Source organism: Acinonyx jubatus, chromosome E4 (genome assembly GCF_027475565.1).
Source record: "Acinonyx jubatus isolate Ajub_Pintada_27869175 chromosome E4, VMU_Ajub_asm_v1.0, whole genome shotgun sequence".
Lineage (NCBI taxonomy): Eukaryota > Metazoa > Chordata > Mammalia > Carnivora > Felidae > Acinonyx > Acinonyx jubatus.
Window position 1 is genome coordinate 10371130 of NC_069395.1, and position 20940 is coordinate 10392069.

General features: G+C 44.2%; 1 long non-coding RNA gene across 3 annotated transcripts in view; it reads left to right on the forward strand.

Moving 5' to 3' along the window:
• LOC128312967 (uncharacterized) overlaps positions 1-20940 on the forward strand; it is a 315318-nt gene that overhangs the window by 259467 nt on the left and 34911 nt on the right. The window contains exons 2-3 of one of the 3 annotated variants that reach the window (XR_008293009.1): positions 3854-3967; positions 8679-8763. This is a non-coding gene — a long non-coding RNA (uncharacterized LOC128312967). Of the gene's footprint in view, positions 1-3853; positions 3968-8678; positions 9426-20940 lie in introns of those variants that run through there. The other 2 variants (XR_008293008.1, XR_008293007.1) reach the window with 2 other exon arrangements.

Genomic DNA, 20940 nt, shown 5'->3' on the forward strand with positions numbered 1-20940 from the left:
TTTGTTTGTTTGTTTGTTTGGTGTCCTTGCCATGTTCCTGCCATCCACTTTTTAAAAACATCTTTTTTTAAGTTTATTTATTTAGTTTGAGAGAGAGAGAGGGAAAGAGAGAGAGCGCATGAGGGAGGGGCAAAGCTAGGGAGAGAGAGAGAATCTGAAGCAGGTTCCAGGCTCTGAGCTGTCAGCACAGAGGCTGACTCGGGGCTTGAACTCACCAACCATGAGATCATGACCTGAGCCGAAGTCAGACCCTTAACCGACTCAGCACCCAGGCGCCCCTAAAACATATCTTTACTCACTTGTCTGGTAATTAGGTCCTGGCCATTGCCTTTTTTTTGATTGGCTCTGTTACACAAACTGGCTAAATCTATGTCCATGCCCTTGATTGGTGGAATGATCCAGATATAACTGTCTCCTTGTGATATCCTCTGGATTTCAGGAACAGACTTGGCATCCTCTTGGTCTGATGGCTTGTATAACACTTTCAGGCTCATCAGGGATCTGTCAGCACCATTATGGTTAGATTTAAGTGGTTTTTTTCCCCCCTAAATGCAGCTGTCTGCAGGGTCTGATGTTTGTATTGTGGTGGTGGAAGCCAAGATTTATTTATTCAGTCATTTATTGAAAACTCATTTTACTGAGTAGTACTTACCATGTGTCAGAAACTGGGGGTAAAAGATAAGTAAAATCTGGTTCCTGCTTTTAAGAAGTACTTGGTCTAACAAGGAAATCGGTACTAAAATGTTACTTTTTAAAAAATGTTCATTTATGTTTGAGAGAGAGAGAGAATGGGTGAGGGGCAGAGAGAGAGAGGGAGACACAGAATATGAAGCAGGCTCTGTGCAGTCAGTGCAAAGCCAGATGTGGGGCTCGAACCCACGAACTGTGAGATCATGACCTGAGCTGAAGTCAGACACTCAATCGACTGACCCACCCAGGCACCCCTAAAATGTCACTTTAATGCAGTGAGATTATACCCTGTCATAAAGGTATAATCAGGAAGGAGCAATTCCTGAGGAGCCAGGAATTGGTCATAAGCAGCACATCACAGACGCCATGGCAGAGGTGAACGTAGGGTTAAACGCGAGTGGGATTTGCCAGCAAAAGGGCAGAGGACATTCCAGGCAGAAGGAACAGCCTGCATAAAGGGATGGTGAAAATAAAGGAGGGGCTGGTGAAAATAAAGATGAAAAGGTGGGCAGGAACTGGATGGTGAGGGTCCTTATATGTCCTATGGAGGAAGCTGCAAGCCAGTGGCTCCCCGACTTAATTGGGTTAAAGGCTCATCCGTGGAGCTGGCTGAATATACAGCTTTCTGGGACCCACTGATTTGATTTGGTAGGTTTGAAGTGGGGTTCAAGAATCTTTATTATGAGCCAGCTTCCCAGGTGATTCTTTTTTTTCAAGTTTATTTATTTTGAGAGAGAGAGAGAGAGCACACGAGTGCCCGTGGGGGCGGGGCAGAGCGAGAGGGAGAGAGAGAGATCTCAGGCAGGCTCCGCCCTGTCAGCACAGAGCCTGATGCAGGGCTTGAACTCACAAACCATGAGATCATGACCTGAGCTGAAGTCAGGAGTCGAGATGCTCAACCGACTGAGCCACCTAGGCGCCCCTTCCCAGGTGACTCTGATGTAGGCAGGCTGCTAATCACTTGAGGCAGACATGGCTGTTTTGCACGTCGCAATGGGAAATACCGACGAGTGACATCAGAAAGACCAGTCTAACAAAGTATGGCAGGTGAACTGAGGAAGAAAGTCTCCGTGTGGGGTGGTCAGTTAGTAATTCATTGCGATGGCTCACCTGAGAAATGCTCCACCTACGGCAGCAGGTTGTGGCAATGCAGAGAATCAAGTGCAGAAAGCTCTCCGAGCTTGAATGGACAGAAGTTAGGGAAGGAATGCAGTTGCAGGAGGCAGAGACGGGAATCGCAGGTGCCTCCAAGAATTTTCACTGGAGCAAGAGGAACTGTGGGTGCTTTCAACAGGGAGTGCGGTGCGTTTGAGGGAGAAGATAAAAAGTGTGGTGTGGGACTCACTGAGGTTTTGGTGTCGGTAGAACCTACAAATAGTTAATTCAGGTCTCCAGATTTGCACTTGGGAATTATGCACGTGTTGAGATGAAAGTCAACACCGTGCGATTCCATGAGAAAACTCTGGAAGAGAGACTACAGAAGGCCCAAAACTGTGCCTTTAAGAGGAAGACACAGGGGAGTTGTCGGTCTATACCCTGGACTGCAGGTGAGCAGCTCATGGCAGTTAAGGAGAGGGGAGAATTTTAGGAAGGAGTTTTTCAACATCAAGTTGGGACTGAGGCACAGCTTGCCTCCTAGAGGCAAAGAGGGGCATCGCAGTAAAGAGAGTCTGATGTGGCGCCAGAAGGCAGGGGGAGTCTACCAGTCTACCGGTGGGTGGGCCCTAAGGAGTGTGTCCTTAGGGAGGGATATGGGTGTGCTGATATGTGTGTGTGTGCGCGCGCACTTGTGTGTATGTGTGGCTATGGAATAGGTGTTCATTTATGCAATACATATGTGTTCCATGCGGCTGCAGGAAGTAGGCATAGCCAAGATGAGGCCAAGCCCGACGGATAGCAGTGCCAGATGTCACAGAGGGAATAGAAAGACTGAGAAATGGCTTGGATATTGCCATTTGGGAGGTCGTTGGCGACCTTTCACAGAATGTTTTCTTTGGGGCTCAACTGAAGAGTGGCCGGAATGTGAGGGGTGGAGAAGAGAGGCATTGATTGTCAATTTGGAGGCGAGAGTGGGAGAAGGTTAGGCAGGGCGTCCATTAACCTTACTGGTACAACTGGAGAGCTTAATAGGACTTGTTTGGACAACTTGCAATTTCAAAACTTAGCTTTTTTCCTAAGAGGTTATTAAAAGTGAAAAGTACCATAATATGCCTTTCTGCAATACTTAAATAGCTTCTTATCCTGACAGTTGTTAATACTTGCTTTTCCAGGAATTCTAGGCCTTTGGCAGCAAACCAACTAAATATTGTGAAATAGAAAATAAAATTGTCCTTTATTGCTGCAGTCTGTTTTTGTACATATCTTTCATGTTAACTCAGATTCAGGTGCGTGAGTACATGTGTGTGTGCCCGCGTGCATGTGTGTGCACATGTATAGACTTGGGGTGTGCTCATTTAACTAATGTGTTTCATATCCTGTATCTCAGGCGATGTAGGTGCAGTGGGCAGGAGAGACATGGGGGGCCAGTTGATGTTATGCAGGGAATGCCGGTAACTTGGTTCTCTGGGGGGGTGCAGAGGGAAGGCCCGATCGTAGCATTTGCCAGTTGCCATGGTATAAATACTCCCACCATGGTTGATTTTAAACTACCAACGTGACGTCGCTGAACATGGAACTGGATGAAGAGATTTGCCCCATCTTCCCTTGCATGCCAGTACAAGCCAGCCCAAACACCTCTGGCCCTTTAGGCAGGCAGAGAGATAATTGTGACAATAATAATTCCTTTGACTTACGGGGCTGTTTGTGGTTCCCCAAGCACTCTGATATATTTTGTTTTCCTTGCACAGTACCTTGAGTGTGATTTGAAGAGTATGGCAAACCTCTTTGGCTAGCCGCAGGCCTTAAATTACCACCAAGGAAATGCTTTTTAACATTCACGAGCAGAGGCCATGTCCTTTAGGGGATACAGTACAGGATATATTAATGTGGTTAACTCAGGATCAGATGAGAATGATCTTGATTGTGGGATATCATTGGAGATAGGATATCTGAAAGAGAGATCAGAGGGGGTTAGCGAGGGTTGGGTAGCGAGGGAAGGAAGACGTCCAAAAGAGAGATCCAAGATATTAAAGATATAACTTTTCCTACTTCATCATTTTGCTAGGACCTGGCCTGCTCCTAGATCATAGATCTTGCCAGATACGGTTCATGCTCCATTATCCACTCTAATGGAGGAAAGTTGGACAGCATAATTAAAAACAATGGGCAACCTTGAAAGGTATGTACAACTGGATTTGCAGAGGATATAGTGTTTGTTTCTTGGTATCTTTACCGTCTGGTGGATGGCTTACCTGTCCTGCCTCTGGAAGTTAGCTTGCTCATGGCACGTAAGGACTTGAGAAAAGCCATATGATCAGTGCCGATCTAGATTTTCTTTTCTGTATGAGAAAGAATTTTCTTTCAATCTAGATTTTCTTTTCTGTATGAGCAAGTGTGGGGTTGGGGTGGTTCTGTCTCCTTATAAGCAATTTAATCAGGTTTTATTTAAGAACTACTTATTAATGGATGAAAACCTCTTGGCCTCACAAACGAAAATACTTTTTCTGAGAGAAGCGTATTTAATTCACTTGGCCGTCAGCTTTCAGGTGCTGTCTCTGCGTGTGTGTGTGCACATGCGTGTGTACACAACTTCAGTAGCTGGTGACTACAGGACAAATCAATATCTAGCCTCTGGCGGCTGTGGGCTGTTATCACTTGGTGACAGTTGACACATTGGTGGCCGGCCACGAGGAGAATGGTGGGTGTGCGTCCTATCAATTTTTAGAGCATATTTTATCTGTACAAGTAACCGTGGTGCAGCGTTCCATTTGTCATTTCTGTCCTTGAAAGGAGGAGTTGATAAATGACAATAACTGTTAGCCCACCAGACTGCATGCGTTTCTCCAGCAAAAGCAAAGCTCGGGATAAATTCAACACCTTCCTGACGGTAATGACGATAATAAGCAGTATCTCATACCTAAAATCCGGGTGGGGTTCACAGTCGGCTGAGGACTTTTTCTTACCTTGTCTTATGGAATCCCTATAGAGGCTCCCGTGAGATGGGAAACTGAGGCTTAGAGGGTTAAGTGATTTGCCCAGGGTGACAGTGGTAGCAAGTGGGGCTGAACCTTAAATTAGGCGCCCAAGGCCCAACTGCAACACTCCCAGCCTGTGTTTGTGATCTTAGCCTCTCCTTGTTCTTTTTTTTTTAATGTTTATTCATTTTTGAGAGACAGAGAGTGAGTGGGGGAGGGGTGGAGGGAGAGGGAGACACAGAATCCGAAGCAGGCTCCAGGCTCCGAGCTGTCAGCACAGAGCCCGACACGGGGCTCGAACTCACCAACTGTGAGAGCATGACCTGAGCCGGTGTTAACTGATTGAGCCACCCAGGCACCCCAGGCTCTCCTTGTTCTGATCTGATTTGCATCCAGCTGCTAGAACAATCATCCCATAAACCCCTCCTTCCCGTAAGAATGCTAATTCCCTTTGCCTCTTGATTCAAAATCCTCGGAGACCTCTGGTGCGCACCAACCATTGGCCACTGGTTTTCTCCTACCCTGGACAGCGTGCCTTCCTTGCCTTTGTTGAGCATGTGATCCGTTAAAATCCCTACATCTTTTCCAAGAGAGCTTATAAATCGTTTGGTCATGTGACCGTAAGCACTGACAATATTGAGAGGGAAACTGCCTATCAGAAAAATGCCGAGGGGGCGTCTGGGTGGCTCAGTCGGTTAAGCCTAGACCCCTAGTTTCAGCTCAGGTCATGATCTTGGGGTTTGTGTGTTTGAGCCACACACAGGGCTCCTCGCTGACAGTGCAGAGCCTGCTTGGGATTCTCTCTCTCCCTTTCTCTGCCCTTCCCCCCTCATGTACCCCCCCCCCCTCTAAGTAAATAAATAAACTTAAAGAAAAAAGGAAGAAAGAAAAATGCTGAATTCTCGGTTCATGAGCATACCTCCTTCTTCCCTTGTGATTGAAAATCTCATCCTTTGGGGCTTAGCTCACATGTCATTTTTTTCATGGAGTATTTTTCTGATTCTCTAATACAACATGATCTATCTTTTGACATTTTTGTTGTTCTGTGGCAATTATTTTTCTCATGGTTCCTACTACTCTGTAATCTTTGGGATCAGTAGCGACAAAGAGTTTCACAAATAGATGCTTGGTAAATACTTGTTGAATTCGGTTGAAATGAATGTTTGAATGCACTTCAAGTACAATGGAAGCCCTTTATCCAATGCAATTGCTCCCAGTATTTTTTTGCTTAAGGGAAAAAGTAGAAGTGGGTGGACCCTGGAAAGTCTGGGCGGCTGCAGGGGGCGGGCCCAGTTGTCATTGGGTGAGGGGCGGGGAGAGGCACGGCTGCTGCAGCTGGGACCCTCCCCCACCCCCCCAATGGGGGAACAAGATGGTTGCCACAGGAGGGTTTGGGGAACAGGAAGAAACAGATATATTTTCACCCCCAAGAACCACCAGTGAAGGTGTACTGGCGCACCAGGCTGCCACGAAGAACAACCCCAGGAAGCACCTTGGCGGTGCAGGCGGTGCAGGAGGTGGGGACACCTGAGGTTGGGTTGAAGGAAAAAGTGGGGCGAGTGAGTCAGGCTCTGGGGGGTTCCAGGGCAAGGCAGTCAACATGTAGGCCACCGGGCCTCTTCTAGATGCTGTGCAGGTGGCCAGGTGCCCCACGTGGTTACCAGCAGCAGGACCTGAACAGAGAGTGGGAGAGTAGGAGGGGTTCGGGAGCTCTCCGAGGCCAGGCCCCAAGCGCACGGGCCCGGTGCCTTCCTTCCTGTGCGGAGACACTCCTGTGCCAAGCGCCACCTGCCCACACAGTCTTCCAGCCTACTGGGCGGGGAGAGGGGATGCGGGGGCCCATCGCAGGGCAGCGACATGGGCCGGTGAGGCTGCATGCGTATGCGGTTACAGGCCACCAGGCCGCAGGGGCCTGTGCAGGAACGCAGTGGAGATAAATGAAGGACAGGAGGCCCAAGGCCTGCAGCCACCTCTAGGTCGGTACCCGGCAATTGCGCCCCAGATGCCCAGGAAACCCCGAACTGTAAAGTGCCCAGGAGGCAAAGCAGCCGGTCGGCTGTGAGAGTTCCACCCGGCGAGGCGGAGCGGGCCGGGCAGACTAGAGCCCACAGGCCTCCTGCATATCGCCCGGTTTAGCCATGCGGTAGGAAGAAATGAACACGAAATCCCAGTAAGAGATGAGCGAAAGATTGGCACGGGAGACCTAAAATGCTTACTCTTTACCCATGTTTCAGATGTCTAGAACTAGCTAGCTGCACTATCTATGCAGCATGGGGTTTTAGAAATTACTTTCACCTAAAGAACTTCTCTTTTTGGTAATGACAGACGTGCTTGTGGCGGGGGGGGGGGGGGGGGGGGGGCGGGAAGAAAGCCTGATTTCTCTCAATACGCCTTTAACAGTTTTTAAATTCTTTCATATCTGGCCAAGTTGAGATTTTTAAGAACCTCATTTTTAATTTGTAATTAAAATTTACAACTTAGCTTTCCCCCCCAAAACAACAACGAAACAAACTGCAAGCACCTATTAATAAAAGTCTTAATTTTTTTTTAAGGTAGGTTCACGTAGACAATCACTAAAGAAAAAAAAGCTATATGTATGTTTTTCACTGATTTGAGTCCTTGGTTTTCTTTCTTGCATGAATAATACCCATAGTGAAATCATTTTAATTTCCAAGTTCAGTGTCTTCAATATGGAGGGAGAACTTCAGACACTCAGTCTAATCTGAGTTCAGTAACTATCTATGGAAAGTTTCTCCCAGTCTATTATAGTTGCCTCTTTTTTTTTAAGTTTATTTATTTATTTTATTTATTTTTGAGAGAGAGAGAGACAGAGTGTGAGCAGGGAGGGGCAGAGAGATAGGGAGACCCAGAATCTGAAGCAGGCTCCAGGCTCCAAGCTGTCAGCACAGAGCCCGACTCGGGGCTCGAACTCACAAACCGTGAGATCATGACCTGAGCCCAAGTCAGCCGCTTAACCGACTGAGCCACCCAGGCGCCCAGTAGTTGTCTCTTTTAATTGAGCTGCAATTCTTTAGAGTTGTGCTGTTCAATGCAGTAGTCCACTTGCCATGAGTGGTTATTGGGCACTGTATGTGTGGCTAGTCAGAAGTAGAATGTGCCAGAAGTACAACATGTACATTGTATTTCCAAGACAGTAAAAAAAAATACAAAATATCTCAATAATTTTATATCATTAAAGGTTCAACTGATAATAGCTTGGATACTTTGGGTTAAATAAAATGTTATAATTATTTTCACCTGTTTCTTTACTTTTTTCTTTCTTTTTTTTTTTTTTTTACTCCCAGAAATTTATTCTAAAAAAATATTTCAGTAGAGGCAAAAAACTACAAATAGAAAAGGACAAAGTGGATTACAAACTTAACATATCCAGAGTAATCATTAATTATAACCTGTTAATTTTATTTATTTATTTATTTATTTATTTATATTTTATTTAAATCCAAGTTTAGTGTAATATTGGTCTCAGGAGTAGAATTTAGTGATTCATCACTTCCATATAACACCCAGTGCACTTCCCAAGTGCCCCCCTTAATGCCCATCACCCATCTAGCCCATCCCCCTGCCAACCACCCTTCCAGCAACCCTCAGTTTGTTCTCTGTTATTTAAGGGTCTCTTATGGTCGACCTGTTTCTCTTAAATGTGACCAGTAGAAAATGTAAAATTACATGTGTTTTGCATTATACCTTTTTTGAATGGTGCTGCTTTAGAGAGCTATGTTTATTGATTCTTTGTAAAACACTCAGTGATGCTTTCACAGAAACTCTTTCCTTTTTGACTCCTGTTTCTTACTTAATACGAAATGAAGTCACCTAATTATAGTAAGAACAAGGGTCACAACCAGGTGTGAGAACAAGCACGCCTGGATGTTGACATGCTCACTTTTCAACTTGTAGGCCCAGAAATCCACGGGTAACATCCAGTCCCGCCTTGTGCCGTTGGATGATGTGGTGTCAGGCCGTATGCTGAGCAGAGCACAAGGTGAGTGTGGCTTGTTTGGTAAAGCGGTGGAGATCGGTCATGTGAGCTTTTTGCTCAGCTCTAGTCCGGAACGGCAGCTCGGAGAGGCTCCCTTTCTGATACGCTCTTTTAAGATGACAATATGACAACTCTATTTTCCATTAACTTTCTTGACACTCTCAGAATTGTAGACTTGAAAAATGAAATCCAGGAATGTCCTGATTAAGTTGAGGGCAGATGCGTTTCCTTACAGGAAATGAAAGGGCCAGCCACGTGAATAATGGTTGTCTCAGTGAAAGTGGCTACGTAGGAGTAGGGTATTTGGAGTAGGAGTATTTAGAGGTTGTCCATAGCCTGCTAGCAAATTAGCCGCCTTGTGAGCATGTGTGTAGGCCGTTTGGGTTTGCTCTCAAGTTGCAAGGGTAAGGAAGCGGCACCAGCTCTCTTGGAGAGAGGAACTTGCTCTGGGTCAGGATCTGGCCTGCAGGATAAAGTCATCCCTTGTCCCTCTTACTCCATCCGTAGTCTGCTGCGGTCATGCTGAAGTGCTCACTTCCACGTAAGAAGATGGCTCGCCTCACCCACAGCCTCGTGTGTCTAGAAGGGGTAAATAGTTTGCCAGTTACATTACGTCTGCAAGGCCTGTGAGAGAGGACTGTGGAATCCACAATCCAGCGGTGACTAGGGCGGGGATTATGAATTGTCTCCTTGTGTGCTGGGGCTGGGGATGGGTTGGGTTGGGGAGATCAACACAGGGGGTTCAGGTAAATGGATCCATCCGTACCTTCCTGCCCTGTGCCCGACAGTACCTCTGTGTGGTTGGCGGTCGTTGCACGAAGTCTGTGCTTGAGGCAATGCAGTGCTAGTGTCTCAAGAGCCTGGCATGCCCAAACAAATCTGAGCTCACCAGGCACTGGAGCAGTAGAGGCAAGACGATTGTTGTCTCTTCAGCAACCCTCCCTAATAGGACTTTCTCCTGGAGCGTCCCGTGTGATGGAACGGGTGATTTAGCCTAGACGAAATGGGGTCACGTAGCTCCCACCCCGACGATTTAAGCAAACGGCAAGCCTGGACCACCCGACCCCTTCAGGCCACTAAATGGAACGGTGTTAGGGACATGCACCAAAAGCTGACTTCAGGGGCAGAATATCTGGGAGGAGATGATTCTTGCCGAGCCCTGTTGGTTTGCTTGCAAACGAGAAGAAAGAATATCATGATCAGAAGAGAAAGGAGCTATCTTTTGCCCTACTCTGTTTTGTCATAAAGAAATGAACCAAGCACATTATGTTTCTATAGCACCGTTTATTCTGTAGTCGTTCTGCGCCTTGGGTTCCCTCCGGGGAGACGAGAGAGACACCGGGCCGCAGACTGGAAAACGCTGCGCTGAGGAAAGTGATCAGGGTCATTGGAGCCTTGCAGGAGTGAGGGGTGAAGTGGCCTTCCTCAAGCTCTCCTTCCTCAGCCTCCTCAGAACTGAACTGGTTCCCCGGAGAGCCGGGAGACAGCAGCTCCTTCTCACAATCCAACTCCGACCTTGCAGTTTGAGAATCGGAGGCTGTGTGCCCCGAGGCAGAGCTTGGTCTTACGGGTCTCCCCTGAAAGCCAGCCCTGAGTTTTCGACGATGTGTGTTGTCAGGACATAAACATGAGGGGAGGAGGCCTCAATGTATCTCCCGGTTCTTGAGCAGCCAGAGTCTGTGATGACTGTCACATAAAGAGCGGCAGAGGGAGGTGAGACCTTATGGGAGAATTAGTGCAGCGTTAAGAAGGAAGTGATATTCAGGGAGGCTGGGGGGCTCAGTCGGTTGAGCTTCCACTTGGGCTCAGCTCATGATCTCCCGGTTTGGGGGTTCGAGCCCCGCATCAGGCTCGCTGCTGTGAGCGCCAAGTCTGCTTCAGATCCTCTGTCCCCCTCTCTTTAAAAAAAAAAAATGTTTTCAATGTTTATTTTTGAGAGAGAGAGAGAGAGAGAGAGAGAGAGACAGAGAGTGCAAGTGGGAGAGGGGCAGAGAGAAAGAGGGAGACACAGAATCTGAAACAGGCTCCAGGCTCTGAGCTGTCAGCACAGAGCCCGACGCAGGGCTCAAACCCACGAACTGTGAGATCGTGACCTCAGCAGAAGTCCGGTGCTTAACCGACTGAGCCACCCAGGCACCCCTGGCCCCCTCTCTTTCTGCCCTCCCTTGCTTATGCTCTCTCTCTCTCTCTCGTAAAAGAAAAGAAAAGAAACATTAAAAAAAACTTAGAAAAAAAGAAGGAAATGGTATTCCTTCTGAATATCAAATTCCATTGAAACAAACTGCTTTCCTCAATTTTAAGCATGTGAGAAATATCTTGTGATCTGTTTCTGCATCCCAAGCCTGGGAAAACAGAGGCACGTATCTCTTCGTTTCTGTTCATATACAGGCTGTTACCTGTGTAAATCTTAAGTATCTAGTTCTCAAATTATGACCAAGTGAGATACGAAGACCCCTGAATAGACGCAGGTTACAAATGGCCAAATAATTACTGTCTGTGAAAATATGTTATAAACATTTACAGTGTACCTAAGACTGAGACAAATTTGAGAAAAGAAAGCTCAGATAAACTGCCTGGCATGGCTGTTAATAGCAATAACAGTAACACCATATTAACTTTATTATTATTATTATTATTATTATTATTATTATTATTATTGCAACTACTTATTGTGTTCCAGGACTGGTTAAGTGCTTTATTGACAGAATTTTCTTTAAAAAAAAAAGTTTCATGTTTTTATTTATTTTTGAGAGACACACACACACACACACACACACACACACACACACAGAGCACGAGCGGGGGACGGGCAGAGAGAGAGGCAGACGCAGAATCTGAAGCAAGTTCCAGGCTCCGAGCTGTCAGCACAGAGCCCAAGGCGGGGCTCGTACTTGTGAACTGTGCAATGAAGACCTGAGCCCAAGTCAGCCGCTTAACCGACGCGTAGCCCCCCAGGCGCCCCTATTCACAAAATTTTCTTGAATGTAATCCTTACAACGGTCCAGAGAAGGGCATATCGGTATCCACGTTATTCAGGTGAGGTGCCAAGGGTTAGAGAGGTCAGGTAATTTGCCCAAGGTCACTGAACTTGGAAATGATGGAGCTGGGATTTTAATCTGTTTTGGTGTTAAGACTACGGGACATGGTCTTTCTTTTCTAAACCAATTTTTCCAACAAGAGTGAAAATAAGACCAGAAAAGGCCAAAGGCTGATTTATAACCTGATTTCTTCTTGGCCTTGCAATGCTTGGCGAAAATTGCTGAGTCTTTCGTGTGGAAGGAGCATTCGAAATGCAATACAGAATGCCAGAACTTGTCTCATATTTGCCTTTAAACTCTAATGACCCAGAGCTCCGGCCAGCACTGGTGTCAATTTATTAATCACCCGGATGTGCCAGCACTGCAGGCCCTGTGGTTGATGGAAAGTGCTGGCTACACAGTTGACAAGGCACACTTGCCTACATAAATCCCTACACCGAGTCCTGGATCCAACTCAGCGTCCGTAGCAGAGCAGGAAACTCAGGCTCAGAAAAATGAAGATACAGACTTAGAAGGTGGAAAAGAAAGGACTCAAATGAGAACTTCTGCTCCCCGTCCGAGGGCTGACTTTACTCCTTCCTGCTCTTTCATGACTGATGCACGGAGTTCATTCGTACCGTATAACGTTCCCATCTCATTTTCATCCATGACAAACCTGCCTTGAAAGGAAATTCTGGTGCTTTCTGATACTTCTTTTGAATTGAGTTTCTTGGCATAAATAGGGTCAGTTTGAACTGCCTTACTTTGTATGTTGCTAATAAACACATACAAGTTTTGTTTTTTTTTTCTTGAAAATTACTGTCTGGGGGCACTTGGGTGGCCCAGTCACTTGAGTGTCTAACTCTGGGTTTTAGCTCAGTTTATGATCCCAGGGTCATGGGATCGAGCCTCATGTTGGACTCTGCACTCTGTGTGGAGCCTGCTTACGACTCTCTCTCTCTCTCTCTCTCTCTCTCTCTCTCTTTCTTTCTCTCCCTCTGCCCTCCCCCGTGCACTCTTTCTCTCTAAAATAAAAAAAAAATACTGTCCAATTGGAATGACTGGACTGTGCTTTTCCATTTCTCTTTGAGCCTGTCTCTAGGATCTAATAGTGTCTAAAACTAGTTAATTAGTTGCCTCTTTGAATATAATCTTCATCCAGTTTTCTTTCTTTTTAGACTTAGGTTGTACAAGATCAAGAGATGAGTTAGCATCCCTAGGGACCCTGAATGGTCCACATGGCTTTCTATGAGATGCCTGTGTTTGTGACTGTCTTCCTGCTTCCTTGAAGACACACACCCCCCTCAGTTGGTGTACTACTTTGCTGCCTTCATCATAGGTGTAGTTTTAAAATATTTTTTCTGTTAAACCTCTTCTTTGATTTTTCATTATGGAAAATTTCAAACATATACAGAAGTAGAGACATTACTACAATAAAGCCAATGTATCAACTTCAAAAGTGATTATTACGTGGGGGCAACTGGACAGCTCAGTCGGTTAAGCGTCTGACTCTTGATCTCAGCTCTGGTCATGATCTTGCGGTTCGTGAGCTCAAGCCCAGTGTGGGGTTTTGTGCTGATAGCACAGAGCTTTGCTTGGGATTATCTGTCTTCCTCTCTCTCTGCCCCTCCTCTCCTCTCCGCCTCTAAAATAAGTAAATAAACATTTAAAAAAGTGATCATTACATGGACAATCTTCCTTCGTCTATACTCCCACCCATCCCCTACCAACAGGATGATTTTGAAGTAAATTCCAAATATCATGGCATTTCATCTGTAAATATTTCATATGCGTTTCCAGAAAATGAGGACTACTTTCAAAAGCATAACCACAACATTACTACAACACCTAAATAAACCAATGCGAGTTCTTTAATATAATTAAATATGCATTCATTGCTCATATTTCACTGGCCATCTTTAAATTGTTTTAGTTTATTTGAATTGGATTCCAAAACATGTTCCAACTGTCTCATTGGTTGATATGGCTCTTTAAATGTCTTCTACTTTATAGATTTCCTCTCTGTCTCATTTTTTTTTTCTTGTCTTTGATGTTGAAGAAACTGGCTGCTTTTGCTGTAGAGTTTCCATAATGAATTAGATTCTGCAGAAATCACTTCTAGTTTGACAGCTGTTCTCAGATGGGCCCACCATGCTTTCTGTTTTCCAATGAGTACCTGTGGGTGGTTGTGAGTTCTGTTTTCAGGGCTATTTAGAGCTCGCTTGCCTTCCCTCCACTTTGTCTTACATAAGTGCTGATACTGGGAGCGATCTGTGGTTTGTCTCCACATCATTTGTATTTGAGAGTTTGTAGGGATACCTTTTTATCTTGTTTTCTTGTAGCAGATTGCATTAATTAATTAATTATTAAATGTTTATTTATTTTTGATAGAGAGAGAGAAAGCAGGGAAGAGGCAGAGAGAGGGAGACAGAGGATCTGAAGTGGGCTCCGTGCTGACAGCGGACAACCTGATGTGGGGTTCAAACCCACGAACCATGGGATCATGACCTGAGCTAAAGTCAGATGCTTAACCTACTGAGCCACCCAGGTGCCTCCCTTGTAGCAGTTTTAGTTTCTTTTCTTTTCTTTTGGTTTTGAAGTTTTAAAACAAATGTTGATTCATTGTTTCTTTTTTTTTTAAGTTTCTTTATTTATTTTGAGAGAGAGCAGGGGAGGGGCAGAGAGAGAGAGGGAGAGAGAGAATCCCAAGCAGGCTCTGTGCTGTCAACCCAGAGCCCAATGTGGGGCTCGAACCCATGAACGGTGAGACCACAACCTGAGCTGAAATCAGGAGTCAGAAGCTTGACTGAGTCACCCAGGTGCCCCTCTTGCAGCAGTTTTTAAGTGAATCTTTGACTCTGCTATTCTAGTTGTTCAATTTTTTAACATATCAGATTGAACATTTTTAATACCAAAACATAACAAAATTCACTCAGATTTAGGTGAGATGCTGCCACTTCATTGAATACCTTGATTTTCATTTGTCACTAATCAGAATGTTTAAAAGGGCACCTGTTAACCTGCACTTGGATCATCTCTCTATTGTTCTCTGCTGTGTTTTTTGATGGATGGTCTCCAGCGGTTAGACCAGCAGTCAACAGATCAGATGTGTATGCATGTGTGCATATGTGTATGGGTTTGTGTGTGTGTGTGTGTGTGTGTGTGTGTGTGTGTGTGTTTGAGAAATCTGTGCCAATATTGGCCCTAGATTTTTCTCAATTTTAAGAGGGTGAGCTTTGGTGGTGTAAGATGGTGGGACTGTTGGTGGTTTCTGTGTCTGTGTAGACATTCATGCACCTCATGGTTGCTCTTCTTAACCTACATGTGTAATAGTCTCTGTGTAGGGGAATTGTAAACATCGTCTGAAATTTACATCCCCTGGATCTTTGTAGTCATGGTCTAGATTCTTTCTATAGGTCAAGATATGTATTCATTACCAAAGGCATTCTGAGAAGATGGAGAGAGCAGCATAGTTTTGAATTTCATTTTTAGCACAGAGAAAATAGATTTCAAAAAACTAAGATCCTAGGTACAACATTTACAAAAAAAGCTAACAGGGTGTTCTCTTGAACTCCAAAATTCATCTGGGTAGGGAGAAACTAGCAAAAGGTCCCAAACTTAGTGTCTGTTCAGGAGGAAGCAAAGGAAAGCAATGGAACACTTAGTAAATCTGAGAAGAAGAAAACCCCAAATAGCCAATAAGTATTCACTGGAAAACTCACAGTCTAATTTGAGAAGAGCAAAAAAAAAATTTGGACAACTTTTGTCATCTTCTGGCAGTGGGTTCATGTGAGGTCTCCAAGGGGTGGAAGAGTCTAGGCTGTATGAATTCTTGAAATTTGTCATCTGTTTCAGGACAACACCTGATATGGAGGAGAAATCACTGGGGTTGGGATCAAACTTAGCTGAGATAAGGGCAGTAGAAAAAATAGAAATGTACAGATAAAAAGGGGGATGGGGAAATAGACCAGGAAGTCTCAAATAGCAAGCTTTATATTTTTAAACATTACCTGATGACAACAGAAAAAGAAACTCTATAACTTAGAAAAGCTACCTCAAACCACGCATCTTTTTAAAGTTCAAGAAACTAACCTCACATAAAAATGAACAGCAGGGAAATATCAAGATCAATTCTGAAACAAAGCTATGAGCAAAAAGGGGCAAAAACAGAATAACATCTCTAAATACAATGAAAGTATAGCTGAAAGTTATGTTTACAAAACAGATCAAAACTGTAACTTACTGTTTCAAAACAAGCTGAGTAACATTAACAAATGGATACAAAACATGAAAAAACAACACAAATCAGAACCAGAGTTCAGAATATGATGCTAGAACTCAGGAAGTATTCGAAACTAAAGAATCATAATGTCAGTAAACAAGACTAGAATAGAAGAAACACAAAAGATTACACCTTAAGGTAAATGGAAATTGAAAAACAGGAAAAATTTAAAAATGAAAGAGAAACAGCTATTGAGATGAAAAGGACTCCATGAAAATGGCAAATATGGAAGATAGGCAAAGAGGGTCCAACATACACATAAATAGAGCCCTTGAAAAAGAAAACCAAAAATGAGGCAACATAGCAAATGTTAAACTGTAAGTGAAGAAATTTCCTGAAATTAAAAAAAAAAAGTTTTTAAGATGTTTTACTTATTTTTGAGAGAGAGAGAGAGAGAATGAGCGGAGGAGGGGTAGAGAGAGAGGGAGACACAAGACCTGAAGCAGGTTCCAGGCTCTGAGCTGTCAGCACAGAGACTGACACAGGGCTCGAACATGTGAACCCTGAGATCATGACCTGCGCTGAAGTCAGATGCTTAACCAACTGAGCCACCCAGGTGTCCCCCCCTTCCCAAAAGTTTTGAAATAGATATTGAAAAACCAATTGAATAATACCTGATAATATCAACTCAGAGAAACACACATGCCAAGATATATTCTACTAAAATTGCTTGAGGTGACAATAAAAAAACAAAGCAAAAATTTGACATCTTGATAAAAAAGAAAGTGATTAATGAGGAAAAAATTAGATTATTATCAGAATTTCAACAACAGCACCTTTTGCTAGAAGAAAATGGAGTGACATAGTTAATATAATCAAAGAAATAAAATATGAGCCAAATAATTTATATCAATTAAAACTTATTTCAGTACAAGGGCGCCTGGGTGGCTCAGTCAGTTAAGCGTCTGACTTTGGCTCAGGTCATGATCTCTGGATTTGTGAGTTTGAGCCCCACATTGGGCTCTGTGCTGACAGCTGTGGAGCCTGCTTCAGATTCTTGTCTCCCTTTCTTTCTGACCCTTCCCCACTTGCTCTCTCTCTCTCTCTCCTCAAAAATAAATAAACATTAAAAAACTTATTTCAGTACAATGGGCATAGAAAAAAATGTTACCAACATGTAAGAACTCAGGGAATATGTTGTAGTCTAGCATTTGTTTTCTGCTAGAAAACAAACTTCCAGTATAAAAATGACTACAGACCACATAACTGGTAATAGTTGATGGCAATATTTAAATATATATTTACTTATAGACTGTAGACTAAAGGTGAACTAAGATGGGAGAGAATATAATAATACACAATGACTATATATGTTAGATATAATCCCATAATGTAGATATATTAAAATATAAATAAAGTGGGGGAAGTTTGGAGAAAGCAAATGCAAAAGAAGTTTTAACTATCTTAGAATTAGAATGGTATTGTTCAGTAATCAATATATGGTAAAGTACATAAGTAATGGTGGGTTACTCTAATTCTATCACCTCTTGTATCTTGAAAACCAGGAGTCTTGGTATAGAGGAAAGGAGACACATATAGAAAGGTAAGACAAAAACCTGTGAACTATATATCAGAAGTACCATGTACTTCTGTATGAGTCCATGAATATGAATATATGAACAAATTTATTGCCTTTCAATCTGAGAAGAGAAAGAATAAAGTATTTTTCATATTTTTCATATATGAAATATAACAGTGGTAACCAAATAACATATAGAAATGTTTTATTATAGAGTCATTCCATTGAATAAAGGAAGAGAGTAATGGTAGAATATCACCATCGAGGGCTGTAGTCATTGAATACCAATGGCTGCTAACATTAGAAGGAAAGGAAAGAAAAAAAAAACCAGAATGGACCTTCTGATCCCCTTGTCTTGGAGCAGAAGTCATTTGGGAGTGGTGCTGACCCCTGTCAGGGCTGCTTTACCCACTACACTTGTGGCACCACTTTGGATGGATCACTACCAAAGGCGTGGGCACGTGAAGGTGAGGTGTGCAGTGCCAGCAGGTTCTGCAGTGGCCCGCTGGGGTAGGGAACCTTCGGCTGCCTGGGAAAACTCCTCCCAGGCCAGGTTGGAGGGGGCAGGTCCACAGAGGAGTGCAGGGGCAGGGCATACTGCTAGCAAGCTAGGCAGACAATGTTGGTGCTGTATTGGTTCCCGCAGGCTGGCTGGGGGGAAGGGGGGGCGGTGGGAAAGGGAAATGGCACCCTCCAGTCCTTTTGTTCTTTGAGAAGTCTCCCAAAGATCCCCACCCCTCAAGCACATGCTCTGAGATTAGTAAACAAATTTCTCTCCTGTGTACTGCAGGTGCTCTTCAAACTGCTACTTCTAGGCTGTTTCTCAGTGGGGGCTGCTTGTCATGCTGTCCCTTTAAGGATGGAGACCCTGCTTCCTGTCACCCTCTGGCTCTCCCAGAGCCAAGCCCACTGATTTTTCAAAGTTCTAGGTGGTAAGACCCACTGATTGTAAGAAATTGTGAAGTTAAGGCCCTCTTGTTTTCAAAGTCAAATGTTATGGATGTTTGTCTTTCCAATGCAGGTCCCCTATGGTGGCATGGTGTGGGGTCTGCTTCTCTCTCCTCTCCATGCCCATGGTGTCCCTCCCTCCCACAGACAGTACTGGGACATTACTGTGGGTCCATTTGGCTTCTGACCATGTCTCTGCCCTTCCTACCCTCTTTGATATGACTTCTTCTCTACATTTAGTTATGGAGTCTGTGCTGCCTGCCAATCTTCAGGTCATTTTCTGGGTTATTTACAATGATGTAGGTGTTTTGGGGGAGTTTCCAGGGGACAGGTGAGACCAGGATCCTCTACTCTGCAATCTTCCCCAGAAGTTGACTGATAATTGGGACACCTGGGTGGCTCAGTGGGTTAAGTATCTGGCTTCGGCTCAAGTGTTGATCTCATGGTTTGTGGGTTCGAGCCCTGCATCAGGCTCTGTGCTGATGGCTCAGATTCTGTGCTTCAGATTCTGTGTCTCCCTATCTCTCTGCCCTTCCTCCACTCACACTCTGTCTCTGTCTCCCAAAAATGAATAAACATTTAAAAAAATTAAAAAAAAGAAGTTGACTGATCATTTATTCTTGACAAAGCCATGCTAATTACACCTTCTATTTTTCTTGCCATTTTTTTTTTTGCCAATTAAGATTTTGTCATTATTTCTTTTTATCAAAAGTATCAGCGGCTCATTTTATTTCTCAGTTGCGAATCATAAGCCACCTCTTTTAAAGAAGTGCCTTTCACAGCCAGCTTTGAGGCGGCCCACCCCAAAGTGTGTGTCATTGCCTTTTGCTGATGTGAACACATCATTTTAAAAAACAATTTTGAAATACTTCCTTCTCCAGTCCAATTCACTTTTTCTCCTTCTCATCATAAATGATGCAAACTCCATATCACAGTTGACCTTTTAAAATACGTTATCAAAATGGAGGCTAAAAATAGCACTAAGCATTTCTCCTGGGGTTTTTAATATTCTCTATTATCTGCTATTCATTTTCTATCCCTCTAGGATGGAAAGTCCTTCTTGACCCACCCCTACTCTCCTATGGGTGATTAAAAAAGCAAAGGTTTCTCTATTGCCTTCGCGTATCTTATTAGATCTATTATTTATCATTTGTCCACACCACAGCATATGGGCCACAGGAAAGATCATATTCTATTTCCTAAGAACCACACTGTACTTTAACAAGTAAATATTAACTGCTTTGTTTACTTCATTGGGTGATTGGTTCATTGTAATGCAGCTGACCTTATTCGTGATTCCATGTTTGCAAATTTGCCTACTCACTAAAATTATTTGTAGCTCTCCAAATCCATACCTGCTGTGCTTTCGCGGCCATTCACGGGTATGTGCAGAGCAGGGAAACGCGTAAGTCCCTCATGCACATGACCCCCGGATGAGGCTGAGCGAGCCTTCTTGTTTTAGCTCGTACTGTAAACAAGTGTCCTTTCTGCTGTCTAATTAGTGCCACATCTTTCTCATTTAAAAAAAATATTTTTTGGGGGGAGAACGCAAGTGGGGGTGGGGAGGTCAGAGGGGGACAGAGGATCTGACACAGGTTCATGCTGACAGGTTGACAGCAGCCAGCCCGATGTGGGGCTCCAACCCATGAACCAAGAGATCATGACCCGAGCGGCAGTCGGATGCTCAACTGACTGAGCCACCCCAGGAGCCCTACATTTTTCTCATTTTTGTGCTTTTTGTTTGTGGCTTCAGTTTTAATATGGTCCCCAAAGGTAGTGCTGAAGTGCTCTTCAGTGATCCAAAGCATAAGAAGGCTGTGATGTGCTTGATGGAGAACACAGGCGTTTTACAATGTTTTTTACAGTAGGCTCTCTGCCCAGTGTGGGATTTGAACTTATGACCCTGAGATCAAGAGTCCTGTGCTCTATTGACTGAGCCAGCCAGACACCCCCAAAATAGGTGTCTTAGATAGGCTTCGTTCAGGCGTGAGTAGTGCTTACGGCCGGGAGTTCAATGTTAATGAATCAACAATATCTATTAAAGAAAGTGTCTTTAACTAGACATACTGTTAAAAGCGGTTGTATATTGACTGATTGATGAAAACGTTACCAGAGGCAGAAACCTACCCAGGAGCAGTGGTTCAGTGTTTGTGAATTCACTTTTTGTGATGACTTCCTAGAACATGGCTCTTTATTGAGCACTGTGCTAAGAACTTTAGGGGCATTTCCTCATTTAACTGCAAACACAATGCGTTAGGTACTATCATACCCATATTACAGGTGACAATGCCCAAGTATGAGGAAGTTACATATCAGACCTCATGTCACACAGCGCAGAGGGAGGAGGCAGTCAGTGCTGGTACATGGGTAGTTGGGCTCCAGAGCCTTCACCTCTGCACAGATGGCCTACCCTT